Below are 22,276 nucleotides of genomic sequence, written 5' to 3' on the forward strand. Positions count from 1 at the left end.
TCAGACTAACTTGAGTTAGTAGAACTGGCATCATCATAATGGCATGAGTTAGCAGCACTGGCATTATCATAGTAGCATGAGTTACTGCACTGGCATTATCGGAGTAGCATGAGGTAGTAGCACCAGCATTATCAGAGTAGCATGAGTTATTGGGACCAGCATTATCAGAGTAGCATGAGTTAGTGGGAGTGGCATCATCATAATAGGGTTAGTTAGCAGCACTGGCATTATCTGAGTAGCATATGTTACTGGCACTAGGCTTGTCAGTGTAGCATGAGTTAGTGGCACTGACATTATCAGAGTAGCATGAGTTAGTGGCAATAGGATTGTCAGTGTAACATGAGTTAGTGGCACCGACATTGTCAGAGTAGCATGAGTTAGTGGCACCACCATTATCAAAGTAACATGAGTCAGTAGTACTAGCATTATCAGAGTATCATGAGTTACTGGCATCAGCGTTATCAGAGTAGTGTGAATTAGTGGAATTGGCATTATCATAGTATCATGGGTTAGAGGCATCATCATTATCAGAATATCAAGAGTTCATGTCACTGGCATTATCAAAGTGCATGTGTTAGTGGCACTGGCATTACCACAGTAACACAAGTTAGTGGCACCAGCATTATCAGAATAGCATGAGTTAGTAGCACCAGTATTTTCAGAGTAGCATAAGTCAGTAGCACCAACATTATCAGAGTAGCATGAGTTAGTGGGACCAGCACTATCAGAGTAGCATGAGTTAGTTACAACAGCATTATCCAAGTAAGATGAGTTACTGGCACTGGGATTATCAAAGTAGCATGCATTAGTGGCACTGGCGTTATCATAGTAGTATGAGTTAGTGGCATCAGCCTTTTCAGAATTGCATGATTTAGTGGCACTCGCATTATCAATGTAGCATGAGTTAGCAGTATCAGCATTATCACAGAAGCATAACTTAGTGGCATTAGCATTATCAAAGTAGTATGGGTTAGTTGCACCAGCATTATCAGAGTAACAACAGTTAATAACACCAACATTATAACAGTAATATGAGTTAGTGGCACCAGCATTATCAGAGTAGCATGAGTTAGTGGTACTTCCATTATCCCTATACCATGAGTTAGTTGCACCAGCATTATCAGAGTAACATAAATTAGGGGAACCAACATTATCAGAGTAGCACAAGTTAGTAGCACCACCATTATCAGAGTAACATGTGTTAGTGGCACCGGGACTATCGGAGTAGCAAGAGTTAGTCACAACAGCATTATCAGAGGGGTTCTTATTAAATGATCGAAGACACACTCTTTCAAATGCGCTTTGATCGAACTTGAAAGCACAAAAAGACAACAGAGCGAAATGGCATATAAGCAAATTCTTTCCCTGGGAAAGAAATCACTTGGTCGCTTTCGTTACTTTGCCATTTTTGTGACTATAGTGCTATCTCGAAGTTAGTATATTTAAGTAGGGGGGCTGTGGGGGTGGAACCCCCCACATTATGTAATGTTTTCAAATTTGTTTTTTTCTTTTGTAGAACAGTGACTTTTTTCTTGTTCTAAGCATTAAAGATTGTAAGCTTTCGCTCATATGGGTTGGATAAATCTTCATTCGCTTTTTTAAGCATTTGATGATTTAACATAGACCCTTATCAGAGTAACATCAGTCAGTGGCACTGGCATTATTAAAGTAGCACGAGTTAGTGGCATTGGCATTATCATAGTAGCATGAGTTAATGGCATCAGCATTATCAGAATAGCAAGAGTTTGTGTCACTGGCATTATCACAGTAGCATGAGTTAGTTGTACTAGCATTATCAGTGTGGCATGAGTTAGTGGTACCATCATTATCAAAGTAGCATGAGTTAGTAGCACCAGCATTATCAGAGTAGCATGAGTTAGTGGCACTAGCATTATCAGAGTAGCATGAGTTAGTGGCACTACCATTATCAGAGAAGCATGAGTTAGTGGCACCAGCATTATCAGAGTAGTATGAATTAGTGGCATTGGCATTATCCTACTAGCATGAGTTAGTGGCATCATCATTATCAGAATAGCAAGAGTTAGTCTCACTGGTATTATCAAAGTGCATGAGTTATTGGTACTGGCATTATCACAGTAGCATGAATTAGTGACACCAGCATTATCAGAATAGCATGTCTTAGTGGTGCCAGCCTTCTCAGAGTACCATGAGTTAGATGCATTAGGAATATCAGAGTAGCATGAAATGGTGACACCAGCATTATCAAAGTGGCATGAGGTAGTGGCACCAGCACTATCAGAGTAGCAAGATTTAGTTACAACAGCATTATCAGAGTATTGTGAGTCAGTGGCACTAGCATTATCAAAGTAGCATGAGTTAGTGGCACTGGCATTATCATAGTAGCATGAGTAAGTGGCAACTGCCTTATCAGAATATCAAGATTTAGTGTCACTGGCATTATCTGAGTAACATGAGTTAGTGGCACTATCATTATCAGAGAAGCATGAATTAGTGCCGCCAGCATTAGCAGAGTAATATGAATTAGTGGCCTTGGCATTATCTTATTAGAATGAGTTAGTGGCATCAGCATTATCAGTGTAGCAATAGTTAGTCTGACTGGCATTAGCAGAGTAGCACAAGTTAGTGGCACTGGTATTATCACAGTAGCATGAATTAGTGACACCAGCATTATCAGAATAGCCTGAGTTAGTGACATTAGCCTTATCAGAGTACCAAGAGTTACATACACCAAGATTATCAGAGTAGCATGAAATAGTGGCACTAACATTATCAAAGTAGCATGAGTTAGTGGCACCGACACTATCAGAGTAGTAAAAGTTAGTTACAACAGCATTATCAGAGTAACGTGAGTCAGTGGCACTGGCATTATCAAAGCAGCATGAGTTAGTGGCACTGGCATTATCACAGTACATGAGTTAATGGCATCAGCCTTATCAGAAAAACAAGAATTAGTGTCAATGGCATGAGTTAGATACACCAGGATTATCAGAGTAGCATGAAATACTGGCATCAGCATTATCAAAGTAGCATGAGTTAGTGGCACTAACACTATCAGATTAGCATTAGTTAGTTACATCAGCATTATCAGAGTAACGTGAGTCAGTAGCACTAGCATCATCAAAGTAGCATGAGGTAGTGTCCCTAGCAGTATCATAGCAGCATGACTAAGTGGCATCAGCATTATAAGAATAGCAAGAGTTAGTGTAACTGGCATTATTAGAGTAGCAAGAGTTAGTCATTCTGCCAATATCACTGTAGCATGAGTTAGTGGCACAAGCATTATCAGAGCAGCATGAGTTAGCAGCACTACCATTATCACAGAAGCATGAGTTAGTGGCATCAGCATTATCAGAATAGCAAAAGTTAGTCTCACTGACATTATCAGAGAAGCATAAGTTAGTGGCACTGGTATTAACACAGTAGTATGAATTAGTGACACTAGCATTATCATAATAGCATGAATTAGATACACCAGGATTATCAGAGTAGCATGAAATAGTGACACCAGCATTATCAAAGTAGCATGAGTTAGTGGGACCAGAACTATCAGAGTAGAATTAGAGTAACATGAGTTAATGGCACTGGAATTATCAAAGTAGGATGAGTTAGTGGCACTGACATAATCATAGTAACATGAGTTATCAGCATTGTCAGAATAGCAAGAGTTAGTAGCACCAGCATTATCAGAGTAGTACGAATTAGTAGCATTGGCATTATCATACTAGCATGAGACGGGGCATCAGCAGTATTAGAAAAGCAATTGTTAGTCTCACTGGCATTATAAGAGAAGCATGACTTTGTGGCACCGCATTATCACAGTAGCATGAATTAGTGACCAGCATTATCAGAATAAACTGAATTAGTGGCACCAGCATTCTCAGAGTACCATGGGTTAGATGCACCTGGATTATCAGAGTAGCATGAATTAGTGGCACCAGCATTATTCAAGTTGTATGAGTTAGTGGCACCAGCACTCTCAGAGTAGCAAGAGTTAGTTACAACTACATTATCAGAGTGACATGAGTCAGTGGCACTGGAATTATCATAGTAGCATGAGTTAGTGACACCAGCATTATCGAGTAACATGAGTTAGTAGCACCAGCGTTATCAATATAATATGAGTTGGTGGCAATGGCATTATCATAATAGCATGAGATATTAGCACCAGTATTAACGAAGTAACATCAGTTAGTGGCACTGCCCTTATCATAATAGCATGAGTTAGTCCCATTGGGATTATAAGAGTAGCATAAATTAGTGGCACTGGCATATTAGAGAAGTCTGAGTTAGTGGTACCAACGTTATGAGAGTAACATGAGTTAGTGGCAACAGCATTATTAGAGTAAAAGGATAAGTGAGACTGGAATTATCAGAGTAGCATGAGTTAATGGCACTGGCATTATCATAGTAACATGAGTTAGTAACATCTGCATTATCAAAATACCATAAGTTAGTGGCACTGGCATTATCAGAGTGGCATGAGTCAGTGGCACCAGTATTATTAAAGTAACATGAGTTAATGGCACCAGTATTATCAGAGTAGCATGAATTATTGGCACTTGTATTATCAGAGTAGCATGAGTTAGTAGCACCAGCAATATTAGGATAGTATGAGTAGCACTGCCATTATCAAGGAAGCATGAGTTAGTGGCACCAGCATTATCAGAGTAGTATGAATTAGTGGCATTGGCATTATCATACTAGCATGAGTTAGTGACACCAGCATTATCAGAATAGCAATAGTTAGTGGCACAAGCTTTATCAGAGTACCATGAGTTAGATACACAAGTATTATCAGAGTAGCATGAAATAGTGGCACCATTATTATCAAAGTAGCATGGGTTAGTGGCACTGGCACTATCAGAGTACCAAGAGTTAGGTACAATAGCATTATCAGTGTAACATGAGTCAGTGGCATTGGCATTATCAAAGAAGAATAAGTTAGTGGCACTGGTCTTTTCATAGAAGCATATGTTAGTGGCATCATCATTATCATAATAGCAGAGTTAGTGTCACTGGCATTATCAGAGTAGCAAAAGTTAGTGGTACTGCCATTATCAGTGTAGCATGAGTTAGTGGCACCAGCATTATCAGAATAAAATGAGTTAGTGGCACCAGTTTTATCAGAGTACCATGAGTTAGATACACTAGTATTATCAGAGTAGCATGAAATAGTGGCACCAGCATTATCAAAGTAGCATGAGTTAGTGGCACCGGCAGTATCAGAGTAGCAAGAGCTAGTTACAACAGCATTATCAGAGTAACGTAAGTCAATGTCACTGGCATTATCAAAGTAGCATGAGTTTGTGGCACTGGCATTATCAAAGTAGCATGAGTTAATGGCATCTGCATTATCAGAATAGCAAGAGTTAGAGTCACTGGCATTATCAGATTAGCATGAGTTACTGGTAATGGCATTATCTGAGTAGCATGAGTTAGTGACACCAGCCATTATCAGAGTAGCATGAGTTATTAATACCAGCATTATCAGAGCAGCATGAGTTAGCAGCACCAGCATTATCAGAGTAGCATGAGTTAGTGGCCTTTCCATTATCAGGATAGCATGAGTTAGTGGCACCACCATTATCAGAGTAGTATGAAGTAGTGGCACTGGCATTATCAAACTGCATGAGATACTGGCATCAACGTTATTAGAATAGCAAGAGGTACTCTCACTGGCATTATCAGATAAGCATGAGTTAGTGGTACTGGCATTATCACAGTAGCATGAATTAGTGACACCAGCATTATCATAATAGCATGAGTTATTGCCATTGGGATTATAAGAGCAGCATGATTTAGTTACAACAGTATTATCTCAGTAAGATGAGTTAGTGGCACTGGCATTATCATAGAAAAATAAGATAGTGGTACCAGTGTTATCAGAGTAACATGAGTTAATGGCATCAGCATTATCAGCATAACAGGTTTAGTGTCACTGGCATTATCGGATAAGCATGAATTAGTGGCACTGGCATTATCATAGTGACATGAGTTCTAGCATCCGCATTATCAGAATAGCATAAGTTAGTGGCACTGGCATTATCAGAGTGGCATGAGTTAGTGGAACCAGCATTATCAAAGTAACATGAGTTATTAGTACAAGCATTATCAGAGTAGAATGAGTTACTGGCAGCAGCAGTATCAGAGTAGCATGAGTTAGTGACATCAGCATTATCAGAATAGCATGAGTTAGTGGCACTGGCATTATCAGCGTGGCATGAGTTAGTGGCACCAGCATTATCAAAGTAACATGAGTTAGTAGTACAAGCATTATCAGAGTAGAATGAGTTAGTGGCAGCAGCATTATCAGAGTAGCATGAGTTAGTGGCATCAGCATTATCAGCATAGCAAGAGTTAGTGGCACTGGCATTGTCAGACTATCATGAGTTAGTGGCACTGGCATTGTCAGACTATCATGAGTTAGTGGCACTGGCATTATAAACGTATCATAAGTTAGTAGCACCAGCTTAATCAGAGTAATATAATTTAATGGCACTGGCATTATCATAGTAGCATGAGTGAGTGTCATTGGCATTATCATACTGGCATGACTTAGTGGCATCAACATTATCAGAATAGCAAGTGTTAGTCCCACTGGCATTATCACAGTAGCATGACTTTGCAGTGCCGGCATTGTCAGAGCAGCATGACTTATTCGCACAAGCATTATCAAAGTAGCATGAGTTAGTGGCACTAGCAGCAGGAGTTGGTGGCACCAACATTATCAGAGTAACATGACATAGTGGCACCAGCATTATCAAAGTAGCATGACTTAGAGGCATCAGCATTATCCTAGTAGCATGAGATAGTGACACCAGCATTAACAGAATAGTGTGAGTTAGTGGCAGCAGCGTTACCTAAGTAGAGTGAGTTAGAGGCAATAGGATTATCAGAGTTGCATGAGTTAGTGGCACCAGCATTGTCAGAGTAGCATGAGTTAGTTACAATAGTATTATGAGAGTAACAGGAGTTAGTGTCACTGGCATTAACATAGTAGAATGAGTTAATGACACTGGCATTATCTGAGTAACATAAGTTAGTAGCACCAGCTTTATAACAGTAACATGAGTTAGTAGCACCAGCATTATCAGAGTAAAATGAGTTAGTGGCACCAGCATTATCAGAGTAGCATGAATTAGTGGCATCAGCATTATCAGACTAACATGAGTTAGTAGGACATTAGTGGCATTATCAGAGTAGAATGCGTTACTGCACTGGCATTATTGGAGTAGCATGAGGTAGTAGCACCAGCATTATCAGAGTAGCATGAGTTATTGGGACCAGCATTATCAGAGTAGCATGAGTTAGTGGGACTGGCATCAACATAATAGGGTGAGTAAGCAGCACTGGCATTATCAGAGTAGCATGAGTTAATGAGACTAGCGTTGTCAGAGTAACATGAGTTAGTGGCACTGACATTATCAGAGTAGCATGAGTTTGTGTCACTGGCATTATCAGAGTGCATGAGTTAGTGGCACTGGCATTATCACAGTAGCATGAGTTAGTGGCACCAGCATTATCAGAATAGCATGAGTTAGTAGCACCAGTATTTTCAGAGTAGCATGAGGTAGTAGCGCCAACTTTATCAGAGTAGTATTAGTTAGTGGTACTGGCATTATCAGTGTAGCATGAGTTAGCAGCACCAGCATTATCAGAGTAGCATAAATTAGTGGCACCAGCATTATCAGAGTAGCATGAGTTAGTGGCACCAGCATTATCAGCGTAGTATGAATTAGTGGCATTGGCATTATCATAGTAGCATGCGTTAGTGGCATCAGCATTATCAGAATAGCTACAGTTAGTCTCACTGGCATTATCAGAATAGCTTGATTTAGTGACACCAGCATTATCAGAACAGCATGAGTTAGCTGCACCAAAATTATCAGAGTAATATGAGTTAGTGGCAGCAGCATTATCAAAGTAGCATGAGTTAGTGGTGCTGGCACTATCAGAACAGCATGAGTAAGTTACAACAGCATTATCCAAGTAAGATGAGTTAGTGGCCCTGGCATTATCAAAGTAGCATGAGTTAGTGGTATCAGAATTTTCAGAATTGCATGATTTATTGGCACTGGCATTATCAATGTAGCATGAGTTAGCAGTACCAGCATTATAAAAGAAGCATAAGTTAGTGGTATTAGCATTATCAGATTAGCATGGGTTAGTGACACCAGCATTATCAGAGTAGCATGAGTTAGTGGCACCACCGTTATCAGAGTAACATGAGTAAGTGGCATTGGCATTATCATAATAGCATGAGTTAGTGCTGTTGAGATTATCAGGGTAGCATAAGATAGTGGCACTGCCATTGTCATAGTAGTATGAGTTAATGATACCAACATTATCAGAGTAAAATGAGTTACTCATTATGAGTTACTCAGTATGAGTTAATGATACCAACATAATCAGTTAGTAAAATGAGTTAATGAGTTACAGATCTGATGAAGCGTGCATGGAGCACGTGAAAGTGCTCATCTTCTGTTTTATCGAATAAAGCTGGATGTTTGTTTAAATCTAGACTCTTCATGGTGTATCCTACAGAGTAAAGGTTCAGTGAATGCTATCCCACTGAGCACGGTTTACTGAAATAGCATTTGTTTCAAAAAACTCATAAACTATAAATGTATCTGAGTACTGCTCTAACTTCATGTAATCATCTCTGAGGTCACCACATCATATACTATAACAAAAAGGTTAGCTCCCTGAGGCAGTGACTTCACAAAAGTGTGACTCCGTAAGGTATAGTCAGTGAGCAGATGTACTGTACCTCAATGAATACAATTACTACTATGTAGTAAATATATGGATGACTAAAATATATAAAAAGTTTCTATACATTTTAAGTAAATAATGTGATGGTTGCAACATACTTCTATCTCTATTTTATTATTATTTTACAGATACTTGAATTTAAAAAAAAACAGAATAAAGTTATCTGAATTTAAACATTGTTTTATTTTATTTTTATTTTTTTAGAACTAGACATTTTTACTCTTCAGATGTCTTGTTTTAAATGAAACTTCAAAACAATAACATTGGAGAGGGAAGAAAGGGCATATACTACTTGGTGACTAAACTGTTATAGATTATTTCTTATTAGAGCTTTTAGAAGGTCATGTCTTTGTAAAATTATGAAACTTCTTGGCTCCAGTGAAAATAGATTTTCAGTACAGGGAACAGCCTATTTATTTTCAAAGTGGTTAATAATTCTCTGGAATACAGAATATTCCCTATATGCAATACCACTAATGTATCTGCCCAGTGTATTTATGAGTGCGCATTTGTGCATATGTGTGTGTGTGTGTGTGTGTGTGTGTGTGTGTGTGTGTTTGTGTGTGTGTGCATGCATGTGTGTGCGTGCGTGCATGTGATTGCACATGCATGTGAGTGTGCTTGTGTGTGTATGTGCGTGTGTGCATGTGCATGTGTGTGAGTGTGCGTGCACGTGCATGTGAGTGTGCTTGTGTGTGTGCGCGTGCGTGTGTGTGTGTGCGTGCATGTGCATGCGTGTGTGTGTGTGTGTGTGTGTGTGTGTGTGTGTGTGTGTGTGTGTGTGTGTGTGCGCGCGCAGAGTAGTAGAAAGTAAAATGAGTAGTTCAGATTCAAATCAGGATGCAGAAAAACTGGCCTAGTACTGCACTGAGATGAATACTGGAGGAAAATGTAAGGATGCAAAAACAGTTCAAAAGTGGATTCTTAGACTCAAAGTAAGCAAATAACAAAGTCTCATGAAAGCTGATTTGGGCAGTCCTGTGATGGCTTGAAGTTCCAGAAACATTAGTAAAATTAGAGCAAGTTATATATAGGAACATAATGACTAAGTACTTACAGTGTTCAGACCCACAGATGGGTTCCCAGTAGGAATGGGTGTGCATCAGAGTTCAGTTATGAGCCACAACTGTTCATACTGATAATGAACTTCATTAGCAAACAGATTGGAGGGGAGAAAAAAAACAAATCTGCTATATGCAGACAATGTAGCATTGCAAGAAGACTGAACAGGAATTTCAGAAAATGACAGGAGAACTGAATAAAAACTGAAAGCACAAGGGATGAAACTGAATACAGCAAGAAAGTTGTCTTGGAAGCAAATGGAAGAATTCAGAACAAATTGTGTCAACTAAACAAATGTTGACACAAAGTACATTAAACCATATTACAGGCTTCCATATATTCTACATGTGTGTGTGTGTGTGTGTGTGTGTGTGTGTGTGTGTGTGTGTGTGTGTGTGTGTGTGTGTGTGTGTGTGTGTGTGTGTGTGTGTGTGTGTATGTGTGTGTGTGATATGTTAGGACAGGTATTATAGTGAAGTGGTTTTCTTTATTTACCCAGTCCCAAGAGGCTATGAAAGAGGATCTCAGATATATGATCTATTGCATCTCTCACTCTTCTGAAAAATATCTGATCATTCATCATGTGTAAAGATCAGCTGCTTTGAAATGTCAATTTACATGTTGTATCTGATTTGACATGTGCCAATTTGCATATTGAAAACTACAACTCATTTTTATTTATAATCTTTTGCATGTGAATCAAGTGCTGAAAATCAGTGGTCTGTTTTTAATTTGATTCAGTTGATTCCAGACTTCCATGTAGATTTGATGTAACACTGCCAACTCTTTTTTTCCTCTGTCCCTATATATTTTCATTCTCTTGCTCTGTATTTCTCAATTTTATCAATAATCTAACTCTGACTCAGATATTAATGAGTTCATTTCATCAAACTATGAACCCAAAGCTTAATGTTAATAAACCTAGAACTTTGTCACTTGAATTAATCAGACATATTATTCCCATCTCAAATTAGCCACATTTTCAACTTTTCCCTGACTGGTTTCAGCCATGTTTGTAATGGTTGATATGTATTCATCAGGCCTGCAGTCCAGAAGACTATTGTGGAGTCTAGCCCAATTCCACAGTTATCCCAAATCACCATTTGGTTAAGTGACTTGCTTAAGGTCTCACTGTAAGCAACTGAAGAACTGAGTATCAAATTCTGTGCCACAAAAAACAGCTCATAGCCTTAATCCTTTGCATTAATTGCCAAAGATGCATCCACTCCCTTTCAGGGAATCAAACCTTAATCATCAATGTGAAAAGCTAGGATACTCTCCCCTATACTAATAGGGAAGAAAGAATGAGACTTGCAAGCATTCCCCATGAGGGAATGAAAACCTGGTTATCCATGTGATAACAAGGACATTCACTACTATACGTACAGCATGACTACTCCTTAGAGACAGATATAACCTAACTAAAGTTCTTTCCTTTCCAAAATAATTACTAGTATGTTTATTTTGAAATCTCTACTCATCTTCTTGGCTTCCATCAATGATTTCACAATAAGCACAGCTCCCAAAAGGCCTTAGTTTTATGTGAAACTCCATACTACTGAGCATACCTCTCAACCTCTTAGAGTGAAAAATATGGACAAAGCCTAACATGATGAAGGGGCAAATAGGGACAGATTTTAAATATTGCTCTTACACACTTAGAAAGTTGATAGAATAATAGGTTTTGCATTAACATGAATTTTCTGAAGGATGTGGAGTCTTAAACTCAAATGTTTGTCATTATTTCATGACTCCAATCCTCAGCTATTTGCCAGAAAGGGACAGATATTAGGGGAACACTCCGAAAATATGAGGCAGAAATCTGGACATTCCATGAAAACCTGTACAGTTGAGAGGTATGCTGATGACAGTTAAATGGCATGCAACTGATACGACAGTAAACTCTCAGTTAATCGGCACCCATGGGGATTGGTAAATGCTGGATAACTGTAGTTTCTGGTTGCTTGAGACTTACTATTAAAAACAGCCCTGACTAATACTGCACCCTATGCTATACTGTAATTTATAGAGCTATAATTTAATCAAAAACATGCTGCTCTTCAGCAAACCTGATTCTTTGAAATTCTTGTTTGAAACTTGATCAAAGCATCATAACTATCTTCATGAAGTTAGCAATCAGTATGTCTTCTGCCACTTTTTTTCCTCTCTTGGGTTTCACATACCCACGATATCCTTGTAAACAATTATATGCCCTCCTTTGTCCTTAAACATTTTGTCTCTACATTAAGCAGATAACTGCATTTTTTATCACTCTAGTCACTGCATTATTCAGATGAAAAGTGTTCTATCTGCTTTCTTGTGTCTCACAGTTATCTTGCTCATATGTTCCTGTGATAACTATGACACTGACTCCAGTCACAAGCTTACTGTGTGTGAGCCTGTCCTTAATGTTTAATTATCCTTATCCTTAATTGAGTTGTTGTATCCTACCCAAGTAGTGAAGTAGATCTCAGATGGGGATTCTGGAATGGCCTTCTTTGAATTCAACATACACCTATCATGTATCACTGAACATACCAATACCAATACCAAAAGTTGCCATCCACAGGCTAATCCTCCTTCCTCATGATGCATGGTTCATTAAGGTTTTTCCATTCCTTTTATTGTATTTCTGCCATTTTAACTTCTAAATATTTTCAAGTTCCATATTAATGCAATAACTAAATGCCAAAATAATATGTACTATCCTTGCTTTTCAAAATGGCAGCATTGCCTTCTCTGAACTTCCTCCATGTCTTAGCTAGTTTCCTTGACACTAGTAGCCACATCTGTACTATCAGGCCAAATTGTACTTTTTTCTCTTAGGCTCATAGATTCATAGTTATATACTAAGCTAACAACTACCAGGGCCTTTTACAAACCTAGCTATGTAATCCAACCCAATCGTATCCCTATGTATCATGGAAGTACATTAGGAGGGGAGATGTTAGTTAGGAAGTTTCTAGAGGTTATGTGGGAGGAGGACATTATGTTAGCGTTGCCATTACTGTCTGCCTCCATCAGAGACATGGGTGCCAGACCCAGAATTAATTTCCACTTTCCCATCCATTTGTCAAGGTTAATCTTAAATAAGGTTAGGGATGGACTCTGCTTCACATGGAGGCCTGATCCAGAGCATCAGGATCCACTGAGAAACATATCTGGCACACCAGCATGTCTTATTTATGTCACAAGCAAAATTTACAGCCCTCAATCTAGTGGTTCTCATGCTGTTCATTTTGTGGATTTGCAAAAGGTCCATCAGAGCTGGATCCAAGGATGCCTTGTTTGCCAGGCATAGATCACCTCTCAGTAATCTATAGAAGACAGAGTAGAGATGTAGAGATTTAATGCAATCTGTATAGGACAATGGGTTTATATCCTGAATTATTCTGCTAAGGAACCTTTGTGGACATTCCAGCTGTTACATAAGTCTGGTCAGGTAACTGCCAAAGGAGGCTTTATACTCAATGATGGGTCTGAGGAGGGATGAATAAAGTAGCATTATGATCTTCTTGGACCTGGACGCCATGCCCTTACTTATAAGTTGGGTGACATAGAATGATTTTATCACTACCTTGGCCACATGTTGGCCAAAGGTCAGATTATTGTCTACATATGTTTCCAGATCCCTGACTACTACTGGGTCAACTCTTAGGGATGTCTTATTGATGGAGTAACTAACCTAGGTGGCAGTTTTCTAAAAGGGACTATAATGCATGTCTTGGCATTGAGCTTTAGTCTGTGACTTTGGCATCAGTTATTTTTTCTCTGTTAATCTGTCTTGTAAGATGTTGATTTCATGGGGGGTAATCTATGGTAGTGCTCAGTTTTCAGTCATCTGTGAACTTGGTCAGCTAAATGATCTTAAAATTAGCCTTTACCTCTGAGAAGTAGATGCCAAATAGCAGTGTTTTCAGCATGGAGTCCTGAGGTACCTGCTGGTGATCAGTCTCTTACTGGACAAAGCCAAATTGAGTTGGGTCCAGTGTGTGAAGGTTGCCTGTGTCTTTGTTAATAATTGAATCATTTCCATGATAATTTGTTCCATGGCTTTACATATTAGTCTAGTCAGACTAATAGGTCTGCAGTTCCTGGGGTCAGCTGATGGTCCACCCTTGGATAACTCTTTCAGTCCTCCATTCTCATGGTACAAAGCCTGTTTTGAGGCTACAGTTTAAAAGTGACTCAAATTGTCGATAGGTCATGTTTCTAGCTATTTAGAAGGCATCCCAGTATACTGTCAGGGCCCATTAAGGCTGTGTTTTGGCTTTATCAAGAACTGCTAGCACGTGCTCCCTGTTAATAATTGAGGAGGGGGTTATGCTAGTAAGTATTTCATGGAGGGGAGATGGGAAGAGTGTGGGGGTAAAGCTTGATCTGAATTTATCAGCCAGAAAACGCATTATGTTGCTCTGCTCAGTGAAGGTGAAACTATTGACCACCAGTTCTGCACACTGATGTGTCTTGCTTTTGAGGTTTCATACATAGTTATAGAAGGCCTTATGGTTGCCTTTAGCCCGTGATGCTATCTTGACCTTATAATTGGCCATGTTGGACTTATTAGTCCTTTAGTTTCCTGTTTAGTTTAAGTCCATCATTATGGGAGTTGCTATTCCTGATTTTAGCCATGACTTTTTTCCTTCTGTTATAAATCCTAATAAGGTTAGGATTCCACCAGTGTGGTTTGCTTTTAGTGTTTGTCTTGGGCTTACTTCTAGTAAGTACAGCAGTCTCTATACAGCCATTTATATGGTTGTACAGGGTCTCTAATAACTGTATAACATTCAGTTATATCCACTGATTATTTTTTCCTCCCAGAAACCCAACTGACCATGATTTAAAAAAATGTTTCTCTCATTCTGACTACAAAAATCTCCATGCATAACATTTTCTGACGTTGCCTCACCCCCAGTCTTTAACTGACAACTGCTTTGCCTTTGTATTATCTTTCCCTTGTGTTTCTCCCCTGCCATTTGTTAAGAATTTGTGTCCCATTCCTCTGTAGGCTCAATGTTTCCTCACTTACCTAGTATTTAACAACACTGTATGTCCAAACTGACCATATGTCTACTCACTCCAGTCCTCACAGCTGTCTCTTCTGGCACCTGGATTCATTATACAAAACTGTGTCACTGGGTCACAGTCAGGGTGCAGCTCATGCCTCCACAAAGCCAGCCTTTCCACTGGCTTTTATATGACTTATTTCTTACAGCAGCAAAGTTTCAGCCAGTGCTGAAAATCCAACATTATGATTGCTGTTTCATCCTCAGTACTCAGTAATGCCTCCTTTTATCTGTCTGGGTACAGTTTGCCTTTAGTGCTGATACTTATACATTGAGAATTATTTTCTCTCTATATATTGTAAACACTAATGTTTAATTACTGAATTTGTCTTAAGTATGTATGTCTCTAATCCTGGCAGGCACAGCAATACCACTTTTCTGTGCTTCAGGAATGACACTGTCAAACAACAATTCTGTAGCATTGTTACCTCACAGCAAGAGGTTCTTCCATTTGATTCTCAGCTTGGCTTGGGAGTGCCTTCTGTGGGAGTCTGCATGTCCTCCCTGCGGTTGGGTAGCATTCGAAAGACATGCGTGTGTAAATGGGCATGCCTTCGTTGAAGGCTGGGCGTCGAGCTGGCACCTCAGCGTTTCTTAAAAATCTACTGCCAATCATTAGCAGACCGGAGTTTCGCTGTGGCGACCCCTTACCGGGAAAAGCCAAAAAGACAAACTAACACAGGTTAAATTATGCAAATGAAAATGTATGGGACTTGGAGCCATATCTTCAGTGTTTTCAGTCATGCACTGTAATTGTAATAAACTATGACTCTGGACCCTTGCATTTAAGTCTGTTGCTAATCCAGATAATGTAGAAATATGTATAATTTTGTCTTGCACACAGATCCTTAGCTGCAAACTATGGAATCAACATAGCAGTAATTATTTACAAAATGTAATATACAAAAATAAAACAAGGAAGCAGTCATCCCTTCCAACGTCCTCATGTTGGCTTTGACTCCTTTAAGAAGGTAAACCTCAACTCAAGGACCTCTGTAGCTTTACCTTATGCTGGTCTCCATTGAAATGTAATACAAGTTATTAGTGCTAGCATTACTAAAGGCCTAGACCAATAAAAAGCAGCATTTGTTCTGGCTGCATCTATGTTTTTTCCACAGCACATATTACAGCATTTCCGTAATGGAAGGGACGAACATGCTAAATACTTTACTGCTTACAAAGGGTGTTCCCTTCAAAGAGCTGTTAATCAAAATTAATTAGATTTACAAACTTCCTGGTATTGTGTGCTACCAAGTTATCATTTCTGTAATTATTTGTTTTGTAATCATTTCCACTACTATTCATGCATTACCTCTGAACCCAAAGCAGAAACTAAAATTAGAGAGAAATTGAATGAAATATAGCAGATGAGAATTTGCATCCATCAGAATGTACATTTAGATAAATTCTCTAGAAAAGCCTGAATAAGACATGTTTGCATTTCATCACATAACTTCCTTTGGGGTGTGGGGAAGTGTCTAATAATTCATTCAAAAGTATGATATCCTTTGAGAGAGATCTCACCATTTTATCCAAGGAGGTATAAATTCATTTTTTAAACAAACACAGAACATAGTGGTCTTACTCGGAATGCTAAGGTCAGCTTGTTATCCATTCCCCTGTGAAGAACAGGATTCAGTTGTCAATACATATTTTCCATCTGCCTCATATTTCCCTAAGGTGTGACTCCAAGACCCACATCCTACTTCTGTGCCAGAAATAAATGTGGGAAACTGAACTTTCATGGACTTACATATAACATAATATGTCAAGACTGGTTGTGATGATGTTTTCAAAAAAGTTTTTTTATGTAAGCTCATAGGATTTTTATTTTACTAGTTTTGTACTAATGTCTAACATAGTATAAGAGCAAATAGATACTGCATTGACTTAGCATACAAAATACAGTAACTTGTAAAATTGCTTCCAGCTACAATTCTGACTGCTCTTCATATCCCTAGATACTACACACACACACACACACACACACACACAAACACACAGATATATATATCGGAAAACATGACCCAAAACAAAAATAATTGCGTATATCTTATATTAATTTAATGTTGCCAAACAGTAGCAGGATATATCATAGTTTTACTCAGTACATGCATCGTTTTCAAACTCAGGTTAGGGGTAGTTTCTGTATGACTTACTGTACCTTAGACATACGAATCAAAATTTGCCAAGCTCATCTGCACTTTTGGTCTAGACTTATTTATGCCCCTTTTTCAAAAAAAAACATTTTGTATTATTTTTGACATCTTGGGATCCAGCTGATTCACTCAGATAACATTGCTGAATTATAATAATGCGACGGATACAAGTTCTGCTTTAATGATTATTTTTGTGTAATCATTTTCCAAGTAATTCTGCTTTAATGACTATTTTATTTTTGTGCAGTCATTTTTCAACTACTAATAGTTCTCTCTGGAGGGCTTCGAGATGCTCACAAATAAAGTTATCTGATCATTTGGTGGTTGCTGATTTGGCAAGACTCCAAATGGTATCCCCAGATGGTAGAGAAAAGAAGGAAAATTTTGTCCTGATAAGAATGTAAAATACATTTCCTTGGCAGCAATGACTCAGCAAATCCAGTGCTTTTCTCAGGACTTCATATCCCTATAACACAGGCTGTCACTTGGGCCATGCAACTATATACGCAAACCTCTTATGCTGCAGTCTGTGCACTGAGAGCGATATATACATGCAAATATTTACAGAGGTGACTACAAATGCCTTCACTGTGACCATACCTCTAACCCTGCAGATGTCAAACATTTGGATAAAGACTCATGAAAAATAAGAATGCCTGTCCCAAAATCTTGTCGCTAATTAGCATAAAATTTGCAAACCTAATACTGTAACTCTCCATACTCCATTAGGATTGTATAATGTAAGAATAACATAAATATGCAATCCTTAAAGGAAATTAGTCCCTCACAAAACATGTGCACACACACACACACACACACACACACACACACACACACACACACACACACACACACACACACACACACACACACAGATGTACTACAACTACATGCTAAACACCCCAAAATACCCACATCTACACATAGCTCTCAACTTCTTAACCCAAGAATTCCAGATAAACCCAAAAATAACAGATGTGTAAATGCATATGCTAGAAATATGTTATGTCTCTTCAACTAAAAAGTACTAGTATTTTATATGTTATTGACTACAGGATGTTCCCTAACCTGAGTGTTATCACTGGCATCAATCAACATATTGCACATTTGTTCCTGATCAGTGATCCAAAAACAAATTATCATGCACCATATCAGGGATGCTGAATGTGTTGCCTGGCCAGCATGAGGAAGTACACTCATTGCACAGGCAGGGGCAGTGGGATATCTGCATTCATGCTGATTGACAAGACTTATAGGGACTTAGTGCAGACATACCTGCTGGGGTTAGGGATGACCATGTTTGCATTCCTTGGTATGTCCATGATGATACTGGCAGATAACCACAGTAGCCTTGCAAGGGCTGTATCTGTGGTCTATATTCACAAGCCAGTTGTACACAGATGGCAAATTATAGTTCCGAAGATTGCATCTATGTTACATCTGGCCATGGCTGCCTCAACACATAGATGTGGTCACTCCCATGGTTATAGCCAATGGTCTTCTGGCTCCAGCGCAAGGACATCTACCAGGTCAACTGCTCCAGATTCTGCAGTTTCATACTATCTCTATCCTCTATGGCCAAGTGACATTTGCAGGATCACAGATAATGACCATTTTCTGTATTCCCCTCATGGTGGGGTATACCAGGGTTCCAGTACATTCCTGAAGTGATAGATCATCTATCAGACAGGCTGCGTTGCCTCAAGTACTGATACTTAAGGGCACACAGTGTATTCTGCTTGTGTTCACAACATGAAAGCTCCACCCTGGCACTGGAGGGTAAGAGCCATGACTCCCCATAGCCTCCTATCAAAATGCATGGCTACCACATCCACTTCCCATAACCCTTACTGCAATGGTAGCACTGTTGCTCCCTGTCAGTATGCCATACCCCAGCTATGCAAATGATGATAACCATGCCCTGCCCACCCCTCTAACCTGCATGGGGTAAAGTAATGTCTGATGCACAACATTGCTAGTTGGTGCACTGTAATGTATACTATGGGTGTGTTAATACATGCACCAGTTTTATTCTAAGTAGTCCATGTTATGACACATAGTTGTGGACCAGACACTGCCTCTTTCCCAGTGCAACTATATATTGCACCAATCTTTGACTCCTGTGGAGTACTGCAGCAAGATTCTTTTGTCATCCCCTCATCCAACATGTCCTGTGTTGCTGTCTCAGGTCTGTCAGGCAATACTAATAGGCTGTAACTGCTGTTGTACCACCCTATTGTGTAGCATGGCACAGACCATTAATATGTTATTGCAGAGCTTTGATTCATTTTGCAGTACATCACCAGATGTATCCAACTAGCAGATGACAACTTCTAAAAGTCAAACACATGCTCAACAATATTCCATGTCTGTGAAAGTGTAGTGTTGTTAACCATCTCTGACATGGTCTGTGGGCTGTAGATGGTGGACATCAGCTAAGGTTCCAAGGTATATCCTGTCTCACCTGCAACACACAACAGTGGAAAACTTTATGAGTGGCCTGCTACCTATGTCCACTGGAAGAGCATATCAAACTGGCTTGTGTGCGTCTACCAACTAGATGATTGCATAAAATGCTGGTATATACTGCAGGTGTGTGTATGGCAGGTGAGGCAATCATGGGACCTGCCTGAATGTCTCACAAATTATATAAATATCCTGTGCATTGCACACAACCTAGTAGTCAATGGAGTAGAAGCCCTTCTAGTTGACATACTAAATGCCACGTGGAAAAGGTGAGGGCTTGATGGAAAATGGAGCAAAGTCAATGGCCCCCATGATCTCAGGGAAATGGGCTTTGTCTTAGAATACAAACATATTGTTGGTTCTCTCCTCTGCAATCTGTTGAAACCAGGTCTGCATGTCGACATGCTACAACATTACATTGTAGAATATTGGATTTGTGAGACCAATGCCTGTGAAACTCCTAATGTTTCCCTTATCAGAAACTGAAGGGTTCCCTACAGCAAGGGTGGCTTATGCTCCACAAACTTTTATGCTGACTGGGATAGGCAATCCGCATACCCCCCTTGACCACACGTGAGAGACACATGTCTACTAATACCCATATGGTGGCTCTATCCACACAGTAGCAGCTAACAATGTCTTCATTGTGGGGGAAGGTGATCATTTGCAGCATGGATGGTAACAACACACAACACTGTGAGCAGCGGCACTAAAGGTGTCCACTGACACATGCTGCTTTGCTAATACTGGTGCTTCTCTGTCGACTCCTGGCACCAGTGTATAAGTGAAGTTCATGTACATTTACAAGTACTGGCCTTCATAACAGATGATCACTGTGACTCATACTGCTGATTTATACATTTCTGAATTGCTCTCCCCTGTGTGACTTAATCATTTGTATAAGCAATAGCTTTTATTAGTATATGGGCACTCACTTAGATATCATTATATAGTCATTTGCTTGAAATGCTATTTTCCCAGTAGATAGTAGTACTATGTTTGTTTCTGAATTGCCTCTTCCTTCTGAGTTTTCATTTACCTTAGACTGTATAATACAGTGTGGTGTTTCTGAAAACTCGACCCTTTTATTAATTTGTAGTATTTACTTGTTACAAATAGTATTGAATATTTGTCTACATTTTAAAGAGTTATAAAGTTAATTTGGAAAGGAACATATACAGAACATCACAGTTAGAATAAAGAATTAGTGATACTAATTTTTCTTTGTTTAGTGTTGAGATATGGTTAGAGCAATTACATGTCTGCTACTTGAGTACCTGATAAAATCTGGAGCTGATTTTATGTAAGTTAGAGAAACATCATCGGGGTTGAAAGGCCTAGCTAGTAAATTAAATAAAGGGAAAAGAGAGGAGATCCAAAAATGGAAACAGAATGAAGCTGAAGGAAAGTAGCAGAGATGAAGGAGAAGAAGAAGGTGGAATAAGGTGCTGAGGATTTGAGATAGTGATTTGCCTCAGTAGGATGTAGGTTTGGCAGGAGAAAGGATGGAGAATACAGAAACTATAGAGAGCAGTGGGCTGATGTGTCAGCTGAGGAAGGGCTTTGGTGGACTAGGAAAGAAGGAAAACAACAGAAAAACAGATTTGATTTCATCGGAAGAGAACAGGCAAAAGAAGGATAAAAAGGTTGGAAAGGTAGTCAGAAAAGGGAAAATCAAGTGAAGGAAGCCAAAGTAGAGAAAGACATGGCCAACATCTTGGGGCCTGGTGTACAAAATCCATCCATCTGTCCATAACCCCTTTTTCCCCATTTTTGCACATGGGGTTGGGGTGTCACTTCAACAGTGCTTACACCTATGGCCAATTTAGAGTGTCCAATCCGCCTACTGCATGTCTTTGGAATGAAACCACAGCACCTGGAAGAAAACCATACAAACACAGGGAGGGTATGCAGAATCCACAAACAAGGCAACCCAGCCAAGAATTGAACCGGGGAATATCTTGCTGTGAGGTGACAACTCTTATTTGCTGTGCCACTGTACAAATATGTTGAGATAATAAAGCTATTACATTGTTAATTCACAATCTCCTATATAATCTTTGCAAGCCAGTCTGGATACAAATCTTCCTTGGTTGATAATTATATAATGAAATTGAATTCTTCTAAAATTAAAGCTATGCATTTAGGCCCTAAAAGTACAATGGCGGTATGCCTCCTTATTCCATATCATTTGGACTGTAAAGACACCTGTACTGCTGGGAATTTTGTCTTTTGAAGTTCACTAGACATATGACACATACAGTTAAGGCAAATAAAAAGTGTCTGCTTTCCATGCTTTCAGTCTGGGACACCCCAAAATAATTTTTCTTTCTTTAAAGGTCATGTTTTACATCCCTCTCTTCTCATTCCTCTGGTCCTGTATTAAGATAACTCATTGCTTTAACGCTTATCCAAACATTCTCATCATTCCACACTAAAGATTAAGGATTTTTTCTCTCTCCTGAGTACAAAAAAAAGTTAAATAAATAAATAAAAATAAAAAGACTTAATATAAGTGTGTCAGGGAAAGAAAGAGGAGCTTTTTAGGAGATGTCAGCATAAAACTTTTATGATGAATTAATGCTGTAAAACATTTTTCTAATCTTTGCACATGGGGTTGGAGTGTTACTTCAAGAGTGACAATCATCTACAGCTAAGGTTCATACCACCAGGTGGCTAGCCCTGCCATGGTAATTCAGCCACTCCACACACTTGCAGTGTTTTTTTGTTTTAATAGCCATTCTATGTGAAACAAATTGGCATCTC

Source organism: Protopterus annectens, chromosome 4.part0 (genome assembly GCF_019279795.1).
Source record: "Protopterus annectens isolate FY-2018-M chromosome 4.part0, PAN1.0, whole genome shotgun sequence".
NCBI classification, from domain to species: Eukaryota; Metazoa; Chordata; order Ceratodontiformes; family Protopteridae; genus Protopterus; species Protopterus annectens.